Raw genomic sequence first — 18,825 nt, forward strand, 5'->3', positions numbered from 1 at the left:
TCATGAGGGAAAACCAGAGACCGCCCCCGGAGGGGAATGTAATCAAGGGAGAGCCCCCAAATTGTTATAAATAAAGTTTCGGTGCCGCAAAAGAAATAGCACTCAAATATAAAATTTTCTTTTTAATTCTCAGCAAGGCAATGTACTTCTATAGAATGGTGTGCCCTTTCAGATGGAGCAATGGTGAGCACACACTTGGACAAGGGAGGGGAAGGGGTTCTTATTCCTGATGCACATGGCCCCTGCTGCTGTGTCATTCCCCTATTGGCTAGGGTTAGACCACGCAGGCTAAACTAACTCTGATTGGCTAATTTAAAGAGAGTGACAGTGTGAGTGGTTTGGTGGGAAAAATGATTATGAGAGAGCAGGAAATTGGAGTCAGGGTAGAGTAGGTAATCAGGTAATCGGAATGAGTCAGGGTGGAGAAGATAATCGAAAAATGTTGCTTTATGAAGAAGTTAAGTTTAAAAGTAGAAGGCAAAGAATTGAACACACTTGTAAAGGTAAACTGAGGCTGGAGCCGAACTGGGAACGAAGACACAAGGCAAATGGCAGTGAGAATAGCTTTTATTGGGGCTTGCGGGTGAGGTTCCTCGGTTCAAAGGTGTGGGCTGAGGAAGTCGCGCTGAGGGAGGAGGGTAGGGGCTTCTTATAGCCTGAGAGGTAGGGAAGCTGGTTGTGCAAATAGGACCTGGGGGGTCTTGAAACTACTAGGGTAGGAGTTGAGTAAGGGTCATGAGGACGGGGTCTTTGGAAACTCAACCGAAACTGCTGTTTAGGAACTTGTGGAATGCAGGTGAGCTGCAGGTCATGGGGGAGTGTGACTGCCCAGCCAGAACTCTGACGCATATAAGTCTGCGGGTGTGTACAAGGGTGAAGGGAGTCTTTAACAAAAGGCCTGCTATGCCGGGTAAGCTGCCATGTTGGGTCTAGATTCCTGCCTAACATTCCGACCTCTTTCCAATAAGAAAATGGGGCGACGTGTTCATCTGGCTGCTTCCTGCTGGTATGGGTCATCGTGGGGTTCTTTGGAGGTCGGAACTTGGGTATGGGGTGGAGCAGCATCTGATTGAAAGTGACCTGGGAGACTTCTTTCATGCGGTCCTGTATGAAGCAGAGGACACAGGGAGCTATGAGTAGCAAGAAGCCAGTGATTACTAAGGGCCTTAGAAAGGGTAGGACTTAACCGGCCACAGACGACTGCCACCACCTAAGTGAGGGCCTTGATCTGAGGTTTTTCTGGTGGAGTCTTTCCTGAATCTTTTCTAGAGTGAGGAGATTGGTTTCTACTAGTCCTGACTTATTGATGTAGTGTTCGGCCAGGAAGGGGAAAGGAGGCGGTTAGGTTAGAGGAGTTAAAAGGTCTGGGTAAAGGTACCGCAACCAGTGGGGGCTTATTCAAGGCTGCACACAAGAAACAAAGAGATGTTGTGTACCTCGGCCATGTGTACCACTTGAGCCCCTTCCCTGACTAAGGTTAGCCAGGAAAAAGGTTGCTGCTGTCCTGGGGCTTGCTGCCTGGGCTAGAGCTGAGATGGCTTCCTCCTGTTGTCTGATGTCAGAGGCCAGGCTGAGAGGCTGCTTATGACCTTGATGTAGGCCTTAAAGATCCTGAATCGGGCCACGGGATAAGGCTCACTGTGCCCACCAGTCCTAGGAAGGACAAGATCTCTTCCGCATCCTGAGGAGGCTGGAGAGTTTTAATGAGGCTTATTCTATCTGCCATAAGGCTTTTTGTAGTGGGTGTGAGTAGTATGCCTAGGTAGGTGACAGAAGGGGTGCAAAGTTGAGCCTTACCTGGGGTAACCTAGTAACCTTGGTCACCTAGAAAATTTAGAAGTGTAGCAGTGTCTGTAAGGGAGCACTCCCAGGAAGGACTACATAGTAATAGATCATCTACATATTGTAGAAGGGTGCTATGGGTTAGGGGGCAGAGGAGGATGTCCTGTGCCAGTGCCTGACCGAAAAAATGGGGGCTATCTCGAAACCCTTGAGGCAAGACAGTCCAGGTCAACTGGGAAGAAACATGAGTGTCTGGGTCTTCCCATGTGAAGGCAAACAGAAAGTGGCAGTCTGGGTGTAGAGGGATGGTAAAGAAGGCATCCTTCAGGTCAAGGACAGTGAAATGGGTGGTGTCAGGGGGAACACGCAAGAGGAGCGTATATGGATTAGGAACAACTGGAAAGGTAGGGACTACTGCCTCATTGATGAGGCGTAGGTCCTGCAAAAGACGATAGGCCCCAGAGCTTTTCCGTACAGGCAGGATAGGAGTTTTGCATGGTGAGTTGGCTGGAACTAGCATGTGCTGTTGGAGCAGGCATGTAATGATAGGTTTTAATCCCTGTCGATGTTCAAGGGAGATAGGGAACTGGGATCTAGAAGGGAACTTGGAAGGGTCTTTTAGCCGGATGCGGACCGGAGTGTGGTGCTGGGCAATGATTGGGGTGGAGGTATCCCACACCTTAGGGTTAATGGGGACTGGAAACGGGAGTGGGAGGTCAGCCTGGCGGGGTTTGTCAGGTGAGAGAAGGGGGAAGAGGAACGCGAGGTGTGGGGAGGGGTTGGGTCGGAAGTGAACTGAGGCCCCTAGCTTGGAGAGGAGATCTTGTCCTAACAAGGGGACTGGGCACGAAAGAATGATAAGAAATGAGTGCGAGAAGAGGGAGACATCCAGGCGGCAAGACAGAGGAGGAGTCTGGCGGTAGGCGGAGGGAGTGCCGTCAATTCCCATGACTGTGACAGCGGAGGGGTGGCTGGGGCCACTGAAGGAAGGCAAAACAGAGTAGGTAGCCCCCGTATCCATAAGGAAGGATATGGACTTACCCGCTACCTGGAGCATAACCCTGGGCTCCGTGAGAGTGAGAGGGGTCCCTGAGTCTGGGCCTCTTCAATCTTCGTCAGTGTCGAGGAGCTGGAAGGCGCCTCCAATACCTGGAGGAGGGTCGTCACTTGGAGGCGCAGCGACCGTCCTTAGGTCGGGGCAGTCTGACTTCCAGTGGCCCATCTGCCGACAGTTCGGACAGGGGTGGGTTGGCTCCTTTGGGTTGGGGCACTGCTTGGCCCAGTGGCTGTCGTTGCCGCACTTGAAGCAGGCACCAGGTGGTGCTTGGGTAGTACCTCTTTTCTGGGAGCTCCTAGAGCCGGCCGGTCTCAGGGCTGCTACCAAGGCCTGGGTTTGGAGTTGTACCTTCTGTTTTAGCCTGGCCTGTCGTTGGGCCTCAGCTGCTTCCTCCCTGGAGTTGTAGACCTTGAAGGCCAGTTTGACTAAGTCCTGGATGGGAGTTTGAGGGCCGTCCTCTGCCTTTTTAAACTTTTTTTGGATATTGGGGGCCGACTGAGAAATAAAGTATGACGCTAAGATGGCTCCTCCTGCAGAGGAGGCAGGGTCAAGGCGGGTATACTGAATAAGTGCCTCTGTCAGTCGGTTAAGAAAACAGCTGGATTTTCATCTGCGCCTTGGACTACCTCCTTTAGTTTGTTAAAGTTGACTGATTTGTTAGAGGCTGCCTGCATGCCGGCAAGAAGGCACTGAACCATCATGTCTCAGCGACGGCGGCCTGCCTGCCCTACCTGGTAGTCCCAGTCGGGCTCAGCCGAGGGCACTGCCTCGGTGCCGACTGGCATGGCAGGGTCAGTTAAATGAACCTGGTTAGTATGCTGCCTGGCTGCTGCTAGGATGTGTTCCTGCTCCTCAGGAGACACGGTTGAGGTCATAACGACATGAAGGTCGTGCCAGGTGAGATCATATGCCTGGCATAGATACCTAAACTCTTTGATATAACGAGTAGGATTGGCCGAAAAGGAGCCTGCACGTTCCTCAACCTTAGACAAGTCTGCCAATGAAAACGGCACATGGACCCGGACTACTCCTTCGGCGCCTGCCACCTCTCGTAAGGGACACAGGAGGTCGGTCCTGGACCGAGTATGGGCTGAGACAGGCGAGGAAGGGGAGGAGGTGGAGGTAGGGGAGACAGAATCTGTCGGGTTTGGTAAGGGCACAGGAGTGGGGGAAGGGTGGGGAGGCATTGACGAGGATGGGGATAACGGTGGGTCAGGGTAAGGAGGAGGTTGGGCAGGAGACTGGAGGGGTGGCCGGGATAGGGTGTCAGGAGGCTCAGAAAAAGAGGAGGAACCATCTCTCTCCTTGCTCAAGGGAAGAGACTTTGCGAGCAGAACTTGAGCTAATGAGCATTGGGCACAGAGATCTGGGCGAGAACGCAAGTCCCAAAAGGCCTGAACATAGGGTATCTCAGACCATTTGCCTAGTCTCTTGCAGAAGTTGGTCAAATCTGTGAGAATGTTAAAGTCTAGAGTGCCTTCTGCAGGCCACTGAGACTGATTATCCAATTTATATTGCGGCCATGCTATTGTGCAGAAGAAAATGAGCCACTTTCGTTTTATGTCTTGGCTGAGACTTAACGTCTGGAGATTCACCAAGAGGCACCCCAGAGGAGATTTTTGGTTTGGTTTGGACTGGGTAGTTCCCATGGTCTCAAGGCGGGCAGTCCGGAGGTGGCTTCCGGGGAGGTTGGATGTCTCCTAGTCCCCGGTGCCGAGGTCACAGCTGACCAGAGAGAGCCCTTGACGTGGCCCCGCATTTTGGACAGGGACTCCCGGAGGGAGCCTTCAGGACGGGGGGAAACTTACCCAGTAGTGATCGAATTGAGTCAAATTTGGTGAGACGGCTCCAGGCTTGAGGAGGGGATCCCGGCTCAGGGAGAGGAGAGCCTGCCCGACCCGGCAGGTGTCCGGGGAGGGGGTCTCCTCCTGGGTTTTGGCACCAAATGTAAAGGTAAACTGAGGCTGCAGCCGGACTGGGAACAAAGACACAAGGCAAATGGCAGTGAGAATAGCTTTTATTAGGGCTTGCGGGCAAGGTTCCTCGGTCTAAAGGTGTGAGCTGAGGAAGTCGCGCTGAGGGAGGAGGGTAGGGGCTTCTTATAGCCCGAGAGGTAGGGAAGCTGGTTGTGCAAACAGGGCCTGGGGGGTCTTGAAACTACTAGGGCAGGAGTTGAGTAAGGGTCATGAGGACGGGGTCTTTGGAAACTGTCAACCGAAACTGCTGTTTAGGAACTTGTGGAATGCAGGTGAGCTGCAGGTCATGGGGGAGTGTGACTGCCCAGCCAGAACTCTGACACATGTAAGTCTGCGGGTGTGTACAAGGGTGAAGGGAGTCTTTAACAAAAGGCCTGCTACTCCGGGTAAGCCGCCATGTTGGGTCTAGATTCCTGCCTAACAATACTAACATACTAATTATTTGAAAAGAAATTTAGAACTCCTATCTAACACAGGCAACTATGTTTCCCAAGAAATGTGAATTGACTATCAGCTGTGGGAATGTAAGACCTGGCTGGGCACGGTGGCTCATGTTTGTAATCCCAGCACCTGGGGAGGCTGAGGTGGGTGGATGACCAGAGGTCGGGAGTTCAAGACCAGTCTGACCAACCTGGAGAAGCCCCATCTCTACTAAAAATACAAAATTAGCCGGGTATGCTGGCACATGCCTGTAATCGCAGCTACTCAGGAGGCTGAGGCAGGAAAATCACTTGAACCCGGGAGGCGGAGATTGCTGTGAGCTGAGATGGCACCATTGCACTATAGCCTAGGCAACAAGAGCAAAACTTCGCCTAAAAAAAAAAAAGAATGAAGACCCATCCCCATGATAAGGTTTAAGAGCTCCTACACCACACCATCTTGAGGTTACAGAAAGAATAGGGGATTGGATTCTGATGAAAGAGGTTATGGAAACCGTGAGAGAAGAGGAACTCTGTTGGGGGAAATAAAGGATTGCTAGGGAGAATGAATGGATGAGGATAGCGATTAACTCGTTCTCTTTAGAATTAACTAGTTCTCTTTAGAATTTGAATGAGTCTGAGAGACAGGCTTTATCTTCTGAAAGGGCCTGTTCAGGTCTGATTACATTCTTGGTCTTCCAGGGAGGGGAAGAAAAACCAGTTGTTTTTTGGTGGGTGACCCTGGAGTTTAGGCAGATAAAAATCTTAAACTTCTTTAGAAGCAATGGTAGGGGTGGGAACCTTGGAGAGTCCTTGAGGTTTCTCCTTCAGTTTAGCATGTCAATATGCCGAATTTTGGGGTCTCAATTTTTGAATCCCAACACAGTCCATTCTTTGAAAAGTGCAACAGATTAATAAGCATGTAGCTTATTTTAGATTTAAAGATTTGGAGATATAACCTTAAATACTGGATTTTTATAAATGTAGCTAGGGTCTTCCTGAAACTGCCTTTGCAAAATTGTGACTGAGACAGTGAAAGAGATCTAACCTTACTGACTCCATCTTGCTTCTTGCCTCCAAGCTGTCCTTGTTCATTCCTGGGCGTAGGCTGAACTAACTTTAGGAGAAACTTAGTTTATAGCTTATAGTTTAAACAAAGACTGTAACAGCCCTTTCCCAAAGCAGACCTCCTTCTTGTCTGGGGACTAGATTGCCTTTGTAGGACTAGCATTAGCCACAAGATTAGAAATTATGGCTTAGGGCCGGGCGCAGTGGCTCATGCGCATAATCCCAGCACTTTGGGAGGCGAGTGGATCACTTGAGACCAGGATTTCAAGACCAGCCTGGCCAACATAATGAAACCCTGTCTCTACTAAAAATATAAAAATTGGCCAGACGCGGTAGCTCACGCCTGTAATCTTAGCATTTTGGGAGGCCGAGGCAGGTGGATCACCTGAGGTCAGGAGTTTGTGACCAACCCGGCCATCATGGTGAAACCCTATCTCTACTAAAAATACAAAAAATTAGCCAGGCATGGTGGCAGGCACCTGTAATCCTAGGTGTTCAGGAGGCTGAGGCAGGAGAATTGCTTGAACTCAGGAGTTGGAGGTTGCAGTGAGCTGAGATTGCGCCAGTGCACTCCAGCCTGGGCAACAAGAGCGAAACTCCATCTCAAAACAAACAAACAAACAAATACAAAAATTAGCAGGGTGTGCTGGTTCATGCCTGTACTCCCAGCTACTCGGGAGGTTGAGGTGGGAGAACGGCTTGAACCCAAGAGGTGGAGGTTGCAGTGAGCCAAGATCGTGCTGCTGCACTCCAACCTGGGCGACAGATTGAGACCCTGCCTCATAAAAATAATTATGGTTTAGGAGTCATGCGGCTGGAGGCTGCAAGATTCTGACACTCCCAGAACTGCTCCTAAGATCAGTGCTTGAGATATTTTGCAGACCCTACACTTGATGGATCAGGTGGCCTCACCCAGATTAATAAACTGGCTCATCTGATCTTATGGCCCCCATCCAGGAACTGACTGATCAAGAAGACAGCTCTGACTCCCTAGGACTTCATTCTGACCAATCAGCACTCCTGGCTCACTGGCTCCCCCGATCCTCATCAAGTTATCCTTAAAACCTCTGCTTGCTGGACCAGGCAAGGTGGCTCCCGCCTGTAACCCCAGCACTTTGGGAGACTGAGGCAGGTGGATCACTTGAGGCCAGGAGTTTAAGACCAGCCTGGCCACCATAGTGAAACCACATCTCTACTAAAAATACAAAAACATTAGCTGGGCGAGGTGGTGGGCGCCTGTTATCCCAGCTACTCGGGAGGCCAAGGCAGGAGAATCGCTTGAACCCAGGTTGTGAACGTTGCATTGAGTCGTGATCAGCCATTGCACTCTAGCCTAGGGAACAAAAGCGAAAATACTCACACACACACACACACACACACAAACAAACAACAACAACAACAAAACTCTGCTCTCTGAATGCTGGGGAGACTGATTTGAGTAATAATAAAACTCTGGTCTTCGCTAAGCCAGCTCTGCGTGAATTACTCTTTCTGGATTGCAATTCCCCTGTCTTGATGATTGGCTCTATCTAGGCAGTGGGCAAGGTGAACCCCTTGGGCAGTTACATTCCTAGGCCTTAGCCAGGGAATTACCATTTATATGATGATGAGTTCAGGGAAAAAGAGATGAAGAGACAGGGAGAAAGTTTTATCTTGGGCCGGGCACAGTGGTTTACGCCTGTAATTCCAGCACTTTGGGAGGCTGAGGTAGGTGGATTGCAAGGTCAGGAGATCGACCTGGCCAACATGGTGAAACCCTGTCTCTACCAAATTACACACACACAAAAATAGCTGGGCGTTGTGGCGCACACCTGTAGTCCCAGCTACTCGGGAGGCTGAGGCAGAAGAATCACTTGAACCCGGGAGGCAGAGGTTGCGGTGAGCTGTTATCGCATCCCTGCACTCCAGTCAGGCGATAGAGTGAGATTCTGTCTCAAAAACCAAAGCAAAACAAAACAAAACAACAAAGTTTTATCTTGGATTACCTAGAGGTAGAAAAGTTAAGAACTGGAGGTGGCTTCCAGTCATGTGACCTGAGCACATGAGGCCAGTGGAATGCTGGCGCTGAAAGCATCTATGTGGCAGCTGGACATGTCCTTTTCACTGGCTTCAGCTGCCTTTTTTAGGTGAAGATTGTATTCACAGTGACTGTGAGCTCCTTAGATGCAGAAACTGTATTAGTGTTAAACACTGTTGTGTATGCCTGGCATGGCATGAGGACAGTATAGATATTTCCAAGATCTCTCTTCAAGGCCATCCTTGGATCCCAGAGCCTGAGACAGTGTTAGGGATCTTGGAAGCACTGCCAACATGTCTGACATTCAAGAAGCCACTAACAGCTCCTAATTGTAAACCTGCATGAGAACCAGAGGTCTGCACAAGTGACAGAAAGTGACCTCAGAGGTGAGTCTCAGCTTCCTCAAGTCACTATGTAACTGCCCAGTTATTCATTGTGCTCAGTGACCCAGATACCGTTTAATTCATGCATAGCCAGCTGTATAAGAGACTGGGGATTTATTACTCCAATCAGTCTCCCTGAAAATTTGGAGACTGAAGTTTCTAAGGATAACTTGGCAGGTTGGGGGCCAGAGGATAGGCAGTGCTGATTGGATGGGTCAGAGATGAAGTCACAGGGGTCAAAGTGGGTTTTTCTAGCTGTCTTTTGTTTCTGGGTGGGATCACAGAACAGGTTGAGCCAGATTATTGGCCTGGGTGGCACCAGCTGGTGCATCAGAACACAGGGTCTAGGAAATATCTTCAGCACCAATGTTAGGTTTTACAATAGTGATGTTATCCCTAGGAGCAACTGGGAAGGTTCGGAATCTTGCAGCCTGTGGGTGTGTGACTCCTAAACCATAATTTCTAATCTTGTGGTTAATTTGTTAGTTTTACAATGGCAATCTTGTCCCCAGGCAAGTAAGGGATTTGATTTGGGAAAGGACTTTTACTGGCTTTGTTTCAAAGTTCAACTTTAAACTACGTTCTACCCAAAGATAGTTCATCCTATGCCCAGGAATAAACAAGGGCAGCCTGGAGGTTAGAACCAAGATGGAGTCAGTTAGGCCATATCCCTTTCACTGTTGTAACTTTCTCACTGTTTTAGTTTTTGTAAAGGTGATTTCAACTATTGGAGCCGGCTTTGACCAAGCAGCTGTGGATGGAAGTGAGAGACAAATTGGGGTCACCATATAATCAGCAGAGACCAATGCAAGATATATTTTGTCATTTCAGTGAAAATTTGGCTCAGGTTTATTGTCTGAGATCAGTTGATAACTTGTGGTTGTTCAGGAGTTTCAAGATTACTAGTTTAGAAAAACAAAGAAATTCTAAAGGATTTTGAAGACTTGGCTGGAAAACTCCCATGGTCAAACACTTTAATTATAAGGAAAATTAATGCTGATTTTTTTTTTTTTTGAGATGGAGTCTTGCTCTGTCGGCCAGGTTGGAGTGCAGTGGCATGATCTTGGCTCGCTGTGCAACCTCCACCTCCCTGGTTCAAGTGATTCGCCTGCCTCAGCCTCCTGAGTAGCTGGGACTACAAGCACCCACCACCACACCCGGCTAATTTTTGTATTTGTATTTTTAGTAGAGATGGGGTTTCACCATATTGTCCAGGCTGGTCTCGAACTCCTGACCTTGTGATCTGCCCGTCTCAGTTTTCCAAACTGCTGGGATTACAGGTGTGAGCCATTGCACCCGGCCAATTAATGTTGATTTTAAGGGAAAAAAGAAAAAAAAAAAAAGCTCAAAAAGATAATTCAGAATTCAAGTAAAAGTAAGGTTGATGATGGATAAGAAGTCCAAACAGATGAAAGAGATGTTAAAAAAAGAGTTCATTCACTACAATGTTTTAGATTCACACATCTTAGATTATTGTGAAAATCCAGCCATCAAAGGAGATAGCAACATTAGTAGGTGATGATTTGGCATCTTGCAAAGATGAGACTGATGAAAGCAAAAAAGAAGAAACAGCATCAAGTGTCAAGTTTAGAGTCATGTGCAACAGAGTAGGAGAGAAACCTTGCTTTCCCTCAAATGAGGCTGGAAGAGATTCTGGGGGTGATGTTTAAGGCTATTTTAAGTGGAAGGCCGACATGACCAACTTGGATGTTGCGATTCTTTTGAATATCCATGATATCATTGTGGGCGTGGCATCGACTAAAGCGAGTCTCCATTGAAGACATATCACATATTTTGGACCTATGACTCTTTTGTACCTATCAGTATTTTGGACCTATGGGCACATTTTGGACCTATCAACTCTTGCCCCTGGGATATCCAGCCTCTGTGGTCTGCTACCTTATGTTATAATAGTCGATCCAATGTGTGGAACAGGGGCAATACCAATAGAGGGGACTACTGAATGTTTTCACATTATATTCTGGTGATAATAATCCCCTGGTTGTGAATAGAGCAGCAAGCAATGTCACATCTTTATTGATCAAGAGCCAAATTAAAGAAGGCTAACCATCCGGAAGCTTGCCCATAGATGCTGTTCAATGGGATATCTGCAATCTGCCATTGAGAACTGGCTCTGTGGATATTATTGTAGCAGATTTGCCGTTTGGAAAAAGGATGGTATCCAAGAAGAGAAACTGGAACCTTCATCCAGCTTGCCTACGGGAGATGAGTTGTGTCTGTGTACACCTACAACAGGCCAAGCTGTACGATGTACTCAGGATGTGAAATGCTTTACCAAAGCATTATCTGGCATGTGACGTGTATGGTGAAAAGTGGATACAGTTCGGGTGAACACTGGGGGTCTTTGTGCTGCAGTTTATGTTTTGAAGTGTACACCTCAAGCTTTTGTTCATCCTTCAGAACAAGATGGAGAAACAGGAACTCTGGTAATGCAAAGATTGAAGATGACTAATAATACTCGTATTTCCCAACACTGGAAATGTCAGCATGAAGAACTTGCTTTAAGAGCAAAACAGTATTAACAAAATTGCAGTCTGCACTCTTTAAACCTGTTCAAAGCTCTTCACCCTAGTTGGCAAAAGATGTGAATGTAATGTAATGAGATTGAAAGAGTCTTATGAGAAAGCAGAGCTTTTCCTTGGCACTGTTTTGTATTTTGGGCTATTAGTATGTTGCTTACAATGCTTTTAAAGATGCCTAGTGAAACGCCTAGTAAAACGCTGTGAGATTTGGGTGTAGAACATTTTATTTTCAGGCTTAAAACATTTTTTTTTTTTTTTTGAGACGGAGTCTGGCTCTGTCGCCCAGGCTGGAGTGCAGTGGCCGGATCTCAGCTCACTGCAAGCTCCACCTCCCGGGTTCACGCCATTCTCCTGCCTCAGCCTCCCGAGTAGCTGGGACTACAGGCGCCCGCCACTTCACCCGGCTAGTTTTTTGTATTTTTTAGTAGAGACGGGGTTTCACCGTGTTAGTCAGGATGGTCTCGATCTCCTGACCTCGTGATCCGTCCGTGTCGGCCTCCCAAAGTGCTGGGATTACAGGCTTGAGCCACCGCGCCCGGCCAAAACATTTTTTTTAAAAAAAGTATAGTTTTTTGTAGAGATAGGGGTCTCACCATGTTGCCCAGGCTGGTCTTGAACTCCTGGACTCAAGCAATCCTCCCAAAGTTTTGGGATTACAGGTGTGAACCACAGCACCTGACCTATTTTCAGGGTTTACAGGCTGTTTTCTGTTGTGCCAAGTGCAAAGCTACTCTGGCCTAAAGGAAAGGCAGAGAACATAATTACATCTTAGGCCACATTTCATTGCCTACGTATCTGTGCTATTCAGTTGTTCAAATTCTTTAACTCTAGAAGTGAAGTATTGCATTTTGTGAACAATGTTTGCCCCATAAGATGAAATCTCACAAGTCCTATAGAAAAGTTTACCATCTGCCTTAAAAATTAAAATACACATCTGTTATTCAGGTTAATATGCATCTGTTATTCAGAACTAAAATAGAGGATTAGGATTTATCAAAGGGATTGCAAAAATACTGTTGTTAGTAGTAGCATAGAGCATTACTATTTGTAAATAGCAGAGGCAGGGTGCGGTGGCTCACGCCTGTAATCCCATCACTTTGGGAGGCCGAGGCAGGTGGATCACCTGAGGTCAGGAATTGGAGACCAGCCTGATCAACATGGTGAAACCCTGTCTCTACTAAAAATAAAAAAGTTAGCTGGGTGTAGTGGTGCATGCCTGTAATTCCAGCTACTTGGGAGGCTGAGACAGGAGAATTGCTTGAACCCAGGAGGTGGAGGTTGCAGTGAGCCAAGTTTGCACCACTGCACTCCAGCCTGGGCAACAGGGCGAGACCCCGTCTCAAAAAAAAACAAAAAACAAAAAACAAAAAATAACAGACACGTTGGTATTTGAGGCCAACAAAGCAAATTAAAAGAAATTTTTTCTTCCAGTAAAAAAAAAAAAAAAAAGGACAAATGAAGAACTGGGATGATGCATGTGAGCTTATAGTGGCTGTCCTGTGAGCTAAGGGGAAAGGACACTGCTTGTTTTTGCGAGCAACGTAGGTATGGTTCCCACAAAAAGATCCTTGCAGCACTGTTGAGGGAAGCCCAACATTAGAAGACAAGATCCTGGATAAGGCAGTGCTTTTATGAAATATGCTTCCAGTGGCTAGGGGCTATCTTCAAGTGACATTATATGCAGAAGACATCATCAGACAAAAAAAAACATCAAGGAACATTTGAGCACCCAAGCCTCTTGGGGAGCCCCATAAATACTTGGTTATTATTGTTAATAACTGGTTATTAATAATGTGGTGGAGTGTGTTTGGAAGTTCTGCTTTAATGCAAGTAAGGGTAACAAGTCAAGGAAATTTAAGTCTAAATGTAAATGGGACCTTGTCTAGTTCTATAAGGCTGAGGAGTTTTACTTAGGATACCTAAGATTTTTTTTCTTTCTTCTTTCTTTTTTTTTTTTGTTTTGGCGATAGAGTCTCCCTCTGTAGCCCAGGCTGGCGTGCAGCATGTAATCTTGGCTCACTGCAACCTCTATCTCCTGGGTTCAAGCGATTCTCCTGCCTCAGCCTCTGAGTATCTGGGATTACAGGCGTGCGCCATCATGCCTGGCTAATTTTTGTGTTTTTTGTAGGGATGGGGTTTCACCATTTGGCCCAGGCTGGTCTCGAACTCCTAACCTGAAGTGATCCACCTGCCTCAGCCTCCGAAAGTGTTGGGATTACAGGCGTGAACCACCGTGCCTGGCCTAGGATACCTAAGAGTTTTAGTGCCGACTGGGCGCGGTGGCTTATGCCTGTAATCCCAGCACTTTGGGAGGCCGAGGTGGGCAGATCACGGGGTCAGATCGAGACCATCCTGGCTAACACAGTGAAACCCCCTCTCTACTAAAAATACAAAAAATTATCCTGGTGTGGTGGCGGGCGCCTGTAGTCCCAGCTACTGGGGAGGCTGAGGCAGGAGAATGGCGTGAACCCTGAAGGCAGAGCTTGCAGTGAGCCGAGATCGTGTCACTGCACTCCAGCCTGGGCAACAGTGAGACTCCGCCTCAAAATAAAAGAAGAATATTTTTAGTGCCTTGTCTTAAAAAAAAAAAAAAAAAAACTACACTTGGGAGCCCAATATGTAAGAGCAAATGGGCTATATTCAAAGGAGGAATTGGAGTCCCAGAGACCTGCTCACTCTGTACTCCTATTTTAACTACCCCCCTACCCCCTCACCACCTCTGAGGTGGTGGCTTCTGGTGGCACCTCTGAGGAATTCCCAAGGCTCTGCAGAAAGGGTTTGAAAGCCACTATTTTTTCTTTGGTTACTTTTACTATGTATTATTAAGAAGTAAATATTGGACAGGCGTGGTTGTTCACTTGAGGACAGGAGTTCGATACCAGCTTGGACAACGTGGTGAAACTTCCATCTCTACTAAAAATACAAAAATTAGCCGTGCGTGTTGGCACACATCTGTAATCCCAGCTACTCGGAGGCTGAGGTACAAGAATCACTTCAACTCGGGAGGCAGAGGTTGCAGTGAGCCAAGATGGCACCACTGCACTTCAGCCTGGGTGACAGAGCAAGACTGTCTCAAAAAAAAAGGGTAAATATTTTCATGTTTCTGCATGGTCAGGGCTTTCTGAGCGTAGAAAAGTAGAACCTGGGTTAAAAGACAAGCCTTGGGAGTTAAAAGATGACTTAAGGGATATAAAACCCAGAGCGCGGGAGGCATTCCCAAGATTGTAAACCCAGTAACATTTATCTTACCTTCTCCTGGAGACATTTATTTATGTTCCAAAGGGTAAGAGCCCAGGGATCTTCCCCTTTTCTTCCCAAGGAGAATTTGCTTACCATAGGTAGATTAGCTTTCTTTCACTTTCTTAGGCGAAGGCGGCAGCTGGGCAGTTATCCTGTACAAACTTACAGATTCAAAATTTTGGGATTCTTCTCCTGTAGTTCAACCCTTACCTATAAATGGGTTTTCATTGCATTATCTATGGGATATTAGGTATGGGAAAATTATGTATTTCTTGACTTAAGTAATAATAACTCTGATCTCTGCTCCAGAAACTTTGTGTTTACTTTCAGGTTACAAGAATGAATAAATATAGAGATTAAAAACTTAAATATTTTTATGTAAAACACTTTTTAGGAGAATATACTTAATAATGTATCTGTACAGAAATGATTGTATGTATACTTCAGGTTTAAGCTTTACCTTAGTATCCCTGAAACTTTTCAGATTATCTCAGTTTTCCTTATAGAGGTGCTTATTGTTAGCTGTTTCATGTTAAAGACTACTAATAGTGGAAAAGTAAATGCTTCTATAGGATGTGATTAGCTCACTCATTGATAGGGTTAGACCTGCACTGAGCACAGTAGATTACTTAACTGTCACTTAAATAATGATCTCATTGATAAAGGGAGAATTAGAAGTGGCTTGTTTTCAAGGGTTTCTGAGAGCCGGATTCTACTGCTTCATTAAAATGTGATATTTTGGGGCCAGGCATAGTTGTTCACGCCTGTAATCCCAGCACTTTGGGAGGCCGAGGCAGGCAGCTCATGAGGTCAAGAGTTCAAGACCAGCCTGGCCAACATGGTGGAACCCCGTCTCTACTAAAAATGCAAAAATTAGCCAGGTGTGGTTGTGCATGTCTGTAATCCCTGCTACTCGGGAGGTTGAGGCAGGAAAATCGCTTGAACCTGGGAGGTGGAGGTTGCAGTGAGCCAAAGAGGGCACCACTGCACTCCAGCCTGGGTGACAGAGCAAGACTCCATACCAAAAAAAAAAAAAAAAAAAAAAAAAAAGTGGTATTTTCATTTCCAATTATGCAAGGTAGTCAAGCACAAGAGAAATGTTTTATACATATTTACTTCTTTGTAGACTAATATTCCTCACCCAAGTGTAACACAGGTATTAATGCATTAACTTATGCTTATAAACGTTTTCACTGAAAATAATAACATTACTGACAGATTATTTCTATATGAAGAAAAACAGAGTATGAATATTGTTTTCCAGATACAAAGACTAAAAGTTTATTTAAAAATGAGTAAATATGGCTGAGTGTGGTGGCTCACGCCTGCAATCCCAGCACTTTGGGAGGCCAAGGCAGGCAGATCATCTGAGGTCAGAAGTTCGAGACCAGCCTGACCAATATGGTGAAACCCATCTCTACTAAAAATACAAAAATTAGCTGGGCGTGTTTGGCGTGCGCCTGTAGGCCATACTACTCGGGAGGCTAAGACAGGAGCATTGCTCGACTGGAGGGTCAGAGGTTGCAGTGAGCTGAGATGGTGCCACTGCACTCCAGCCTGGGTGACAGAGTAAGATTCTGTCTCAAATAAATAAATAAATAAATAAGTAAAATAAATAAATAAAATGCGTAAATAAATTTTTTATGTCCCTAGCATTTACATATTTGTATTTTTTTCAATTGTTAAAATGATGGATACATTTTGCAGAAAATGTGAAATATTTAGGAAAATAGAAAGCAAGGAAAAATACAGATCTCTTTAAATTTGTATTTCTTGAGACAGGGTCTGGCTCTATTGCCTATGATGAAGTGTAGTGGCATGATCACAGCTCATTGTAGCTTTGACCTCACTGGCCCAAGTGATCCTCCTACCTCAGCCTGCTTTTGTATATATATATATATATATATTTTTTTTTTTTTGCGATGGAGTCTCGCTCTGTCGCCCAGGCTGGAGTGCAGTGGCACGATCTGGGCTCACTGCAAGCTCCGCCTCCCAGGTTCAGGCCATTCTCCTGCCTCAGCCTCCCGAGTAGCTGGGACTACAGGCGCCCGCTACCACACCCGGCTAATTTTTTGTATTTTTAGTAGAGACGGGGTTTCACCATGTTAGCCAGGATGGTCTCGATCTCCTGACCTTGTGAACCGCCCGCCTCGGCCTCCCAAAGTGCTGGGATTACAGGCGTGAGCCACCGAGCCCGGCCTGTATTTTTTTTAATAGAGACAGGATTTACTCATATTGCTCAGACTGGTCTCCAGTTCCTGGGCTCAAGTGATTTGCCTGCCTTGGCCTCCCAAAGTGCTGAGATTATAGGTGTGAGCCACCACGTCTGGTCAGATAATTTCTTTATGGCCGGTTTTTACACAGATATGGCAGAGAGACAATTGGAGTAGTATTTTTAAGTTTTGTGGCTGGCATTGGGGAAAAGAGGTCTGGTTTCTGTGACCCTTGTTGGGGAAGAAGTTGTTTTTTGTTGTTGTTGTTTTTTGTTGTTTTTTTCATTGTTGTTTGTTTGTTTGTTTCTGAGACTGAGTCTCGCTCTGTTGCCAGGCTGGAGTGCAGTGGCGTGATCTCGGCTCACTGTACTCTGCCTCCTGGGTTCGAGCAATTGCCCTGCCTCAGCCTCCCAAGTACAGGTGCACACCACCACGCACAGCTAATTTGTTTGTATTTTAGTAGAGAGGAGGATTCACCATGTTGGCCAGGGTGGTCTCATTTCCTGACTTTGTTATCTGCCCACCTTGGCCTCCCAAAGTGCTGGAATTACAGGTGTGAGCCACCGCTCCTGGCTGAATTCTAGTTTTTATAGCTATTCTCAGAGGAGAATGGGACTGAGAGATAGGAAGGCAGGAGGTCAGAGAAAAACTTTGGCTTCTGAGGCTGCTGTGATGCCTACATTTTAGGGTATGGTTCAACAATGTGCTTCAACAATGGTAAACACCTACCTTTCTTCTGGGAGGGAGTCTGGAATTGTGGTACATGGTATGCAGACAGTGCCTATGTAAATAGTGTTCATTGAAAACCGAGGTTCTGAGTCTCTAATAGATTTCCCTGGGCACAAACTTTGCATGTTTCTATATCTATTTTTTGTTGTTGCCGGAGAAAGAAGCATGCCTGATGTGGCCTTCCATGAGAGCAAAAGAACATAAGCAGCCTTTGCATGGCATGAATTTTTTCCATCTCTACCTGTGTCTTTTCCTCTCGTTGGTCCTGTCATATGTCATTTTGCTGTAGTAAACCTTAGCTCTGTATACAACCAGATGATTAGGTCCTGTGGATCTTCCTAGCAAATCACTGAAAATATGGGTGGTCTTGGGAATCCCTGAAACAATACCAAAGGCAGAAACCATAAAATAATTTTCTTTTTTTTAAAGATGGAGACCCGCTCTGTCGCCCAGGATGGAGTGCAGTGGCGCAATCTCGGCTCACTGCAACCTCTTGCTCCCAGGTTCAAGCGATTCTTCTGCTTCAGCCTCCCAGATAGCTGGGATTACAGTCGTGTGCCACCACACCTGGCTAGTTTTTGTATTTTTAGTAGAGATGGGGTTTCACCCTGTTGGCCAGGCTGGTCTCGAACTCCTGACCTCAGGTAATCCACCCTCCTTGGCTTCCCAAAGTGCTGGGATTACAGGTGTGAGCCACCATGCCCAGCTAATTTTTGTATTTTAGTAGAGACGGGGTTTCACTATGTTGGCCAGGATGGTCTTGAACTCCTGGCCTCAGGTGATCTGTCCACCTCGGGCCCCACAAAGTCCTGGGATTACAGGTGTGAGCCACCATGCCTGACCCTTGAATTTTTTTTTTCTTTTTTTTTTTTGAGACGGAGACTGCTCTGTCATGCAGACTGGAGTGTTTTTGAGACGGAGACTGCTTTGTCATGCAGACTGGAGTGCAGTGGCGCAATCTTGGCTTGCTCACTGCAACCTTCTCCTCCTGGGTTCAAGTGATTCTCCTGCCTCAGCCTGCCGAGTAGCAGGGACTACAGGCACCTGCCACCACGCCTGGCTAATTTTTTTGTATTTTTAGTAGAGACAAGGTTTCATCATATTGGCCAAACTGGTCTCGAACTACTGACCTTGTGATCCGCCTGACTCGGCCTCCCAAAGTGCTGGGATTACAGACGTGAGCCACCGCGCCTGGTCTGAATTGTTTATGTAAAGAGAAAATATGGAAATTAATTGCAAAAGTTGAGGATTTGGCCAGGCACGGTGGCTCACTCCTGTAATCCCAGCACTTTGTGAGGCCAAGGTGGGCGGATCACGAGGTCAGGAAATCAAGACCACGGTGAAACCCCGTTTCTACTAAAACTACAAAAAATTAGCTGGGTGAGGTGGCGGGTGCCT

General features: G+C 46.7%; 1 protein-coding gene and 1 pseudogene across 6 annotated transcripts in view; both read left to right on the forward strand.

The window, feature by feature from the left end:
* SUGCT (succinyl-CoA:glutarate-CoA transferase) overlaps positions 1 to 18,825 on the forward strand; it is a 754,504-nt gene that overhangs the window by 13,054 nt on the left and 722,625 nt on the right. The window lies entirely within an intron of this gene.
* On the forward strand, positions 8,613 to 11,518 carry LOC100999649 (annotated as a pseudogene).

This window comes from Papio anubis, chromosome 4 (genome assembly GCF_008728515.1).
Source record: "Papio anubis isolate 15944 chromosome 4, Panubis1.0, whole genome shotgun sequence".
Taxonomy (NCBI): domain Eukaryota; kingdom Metazoa; phylum Chordata; class Mammalia; order Primates; family Cercopithecidae; genus Papio; species Papio anubis.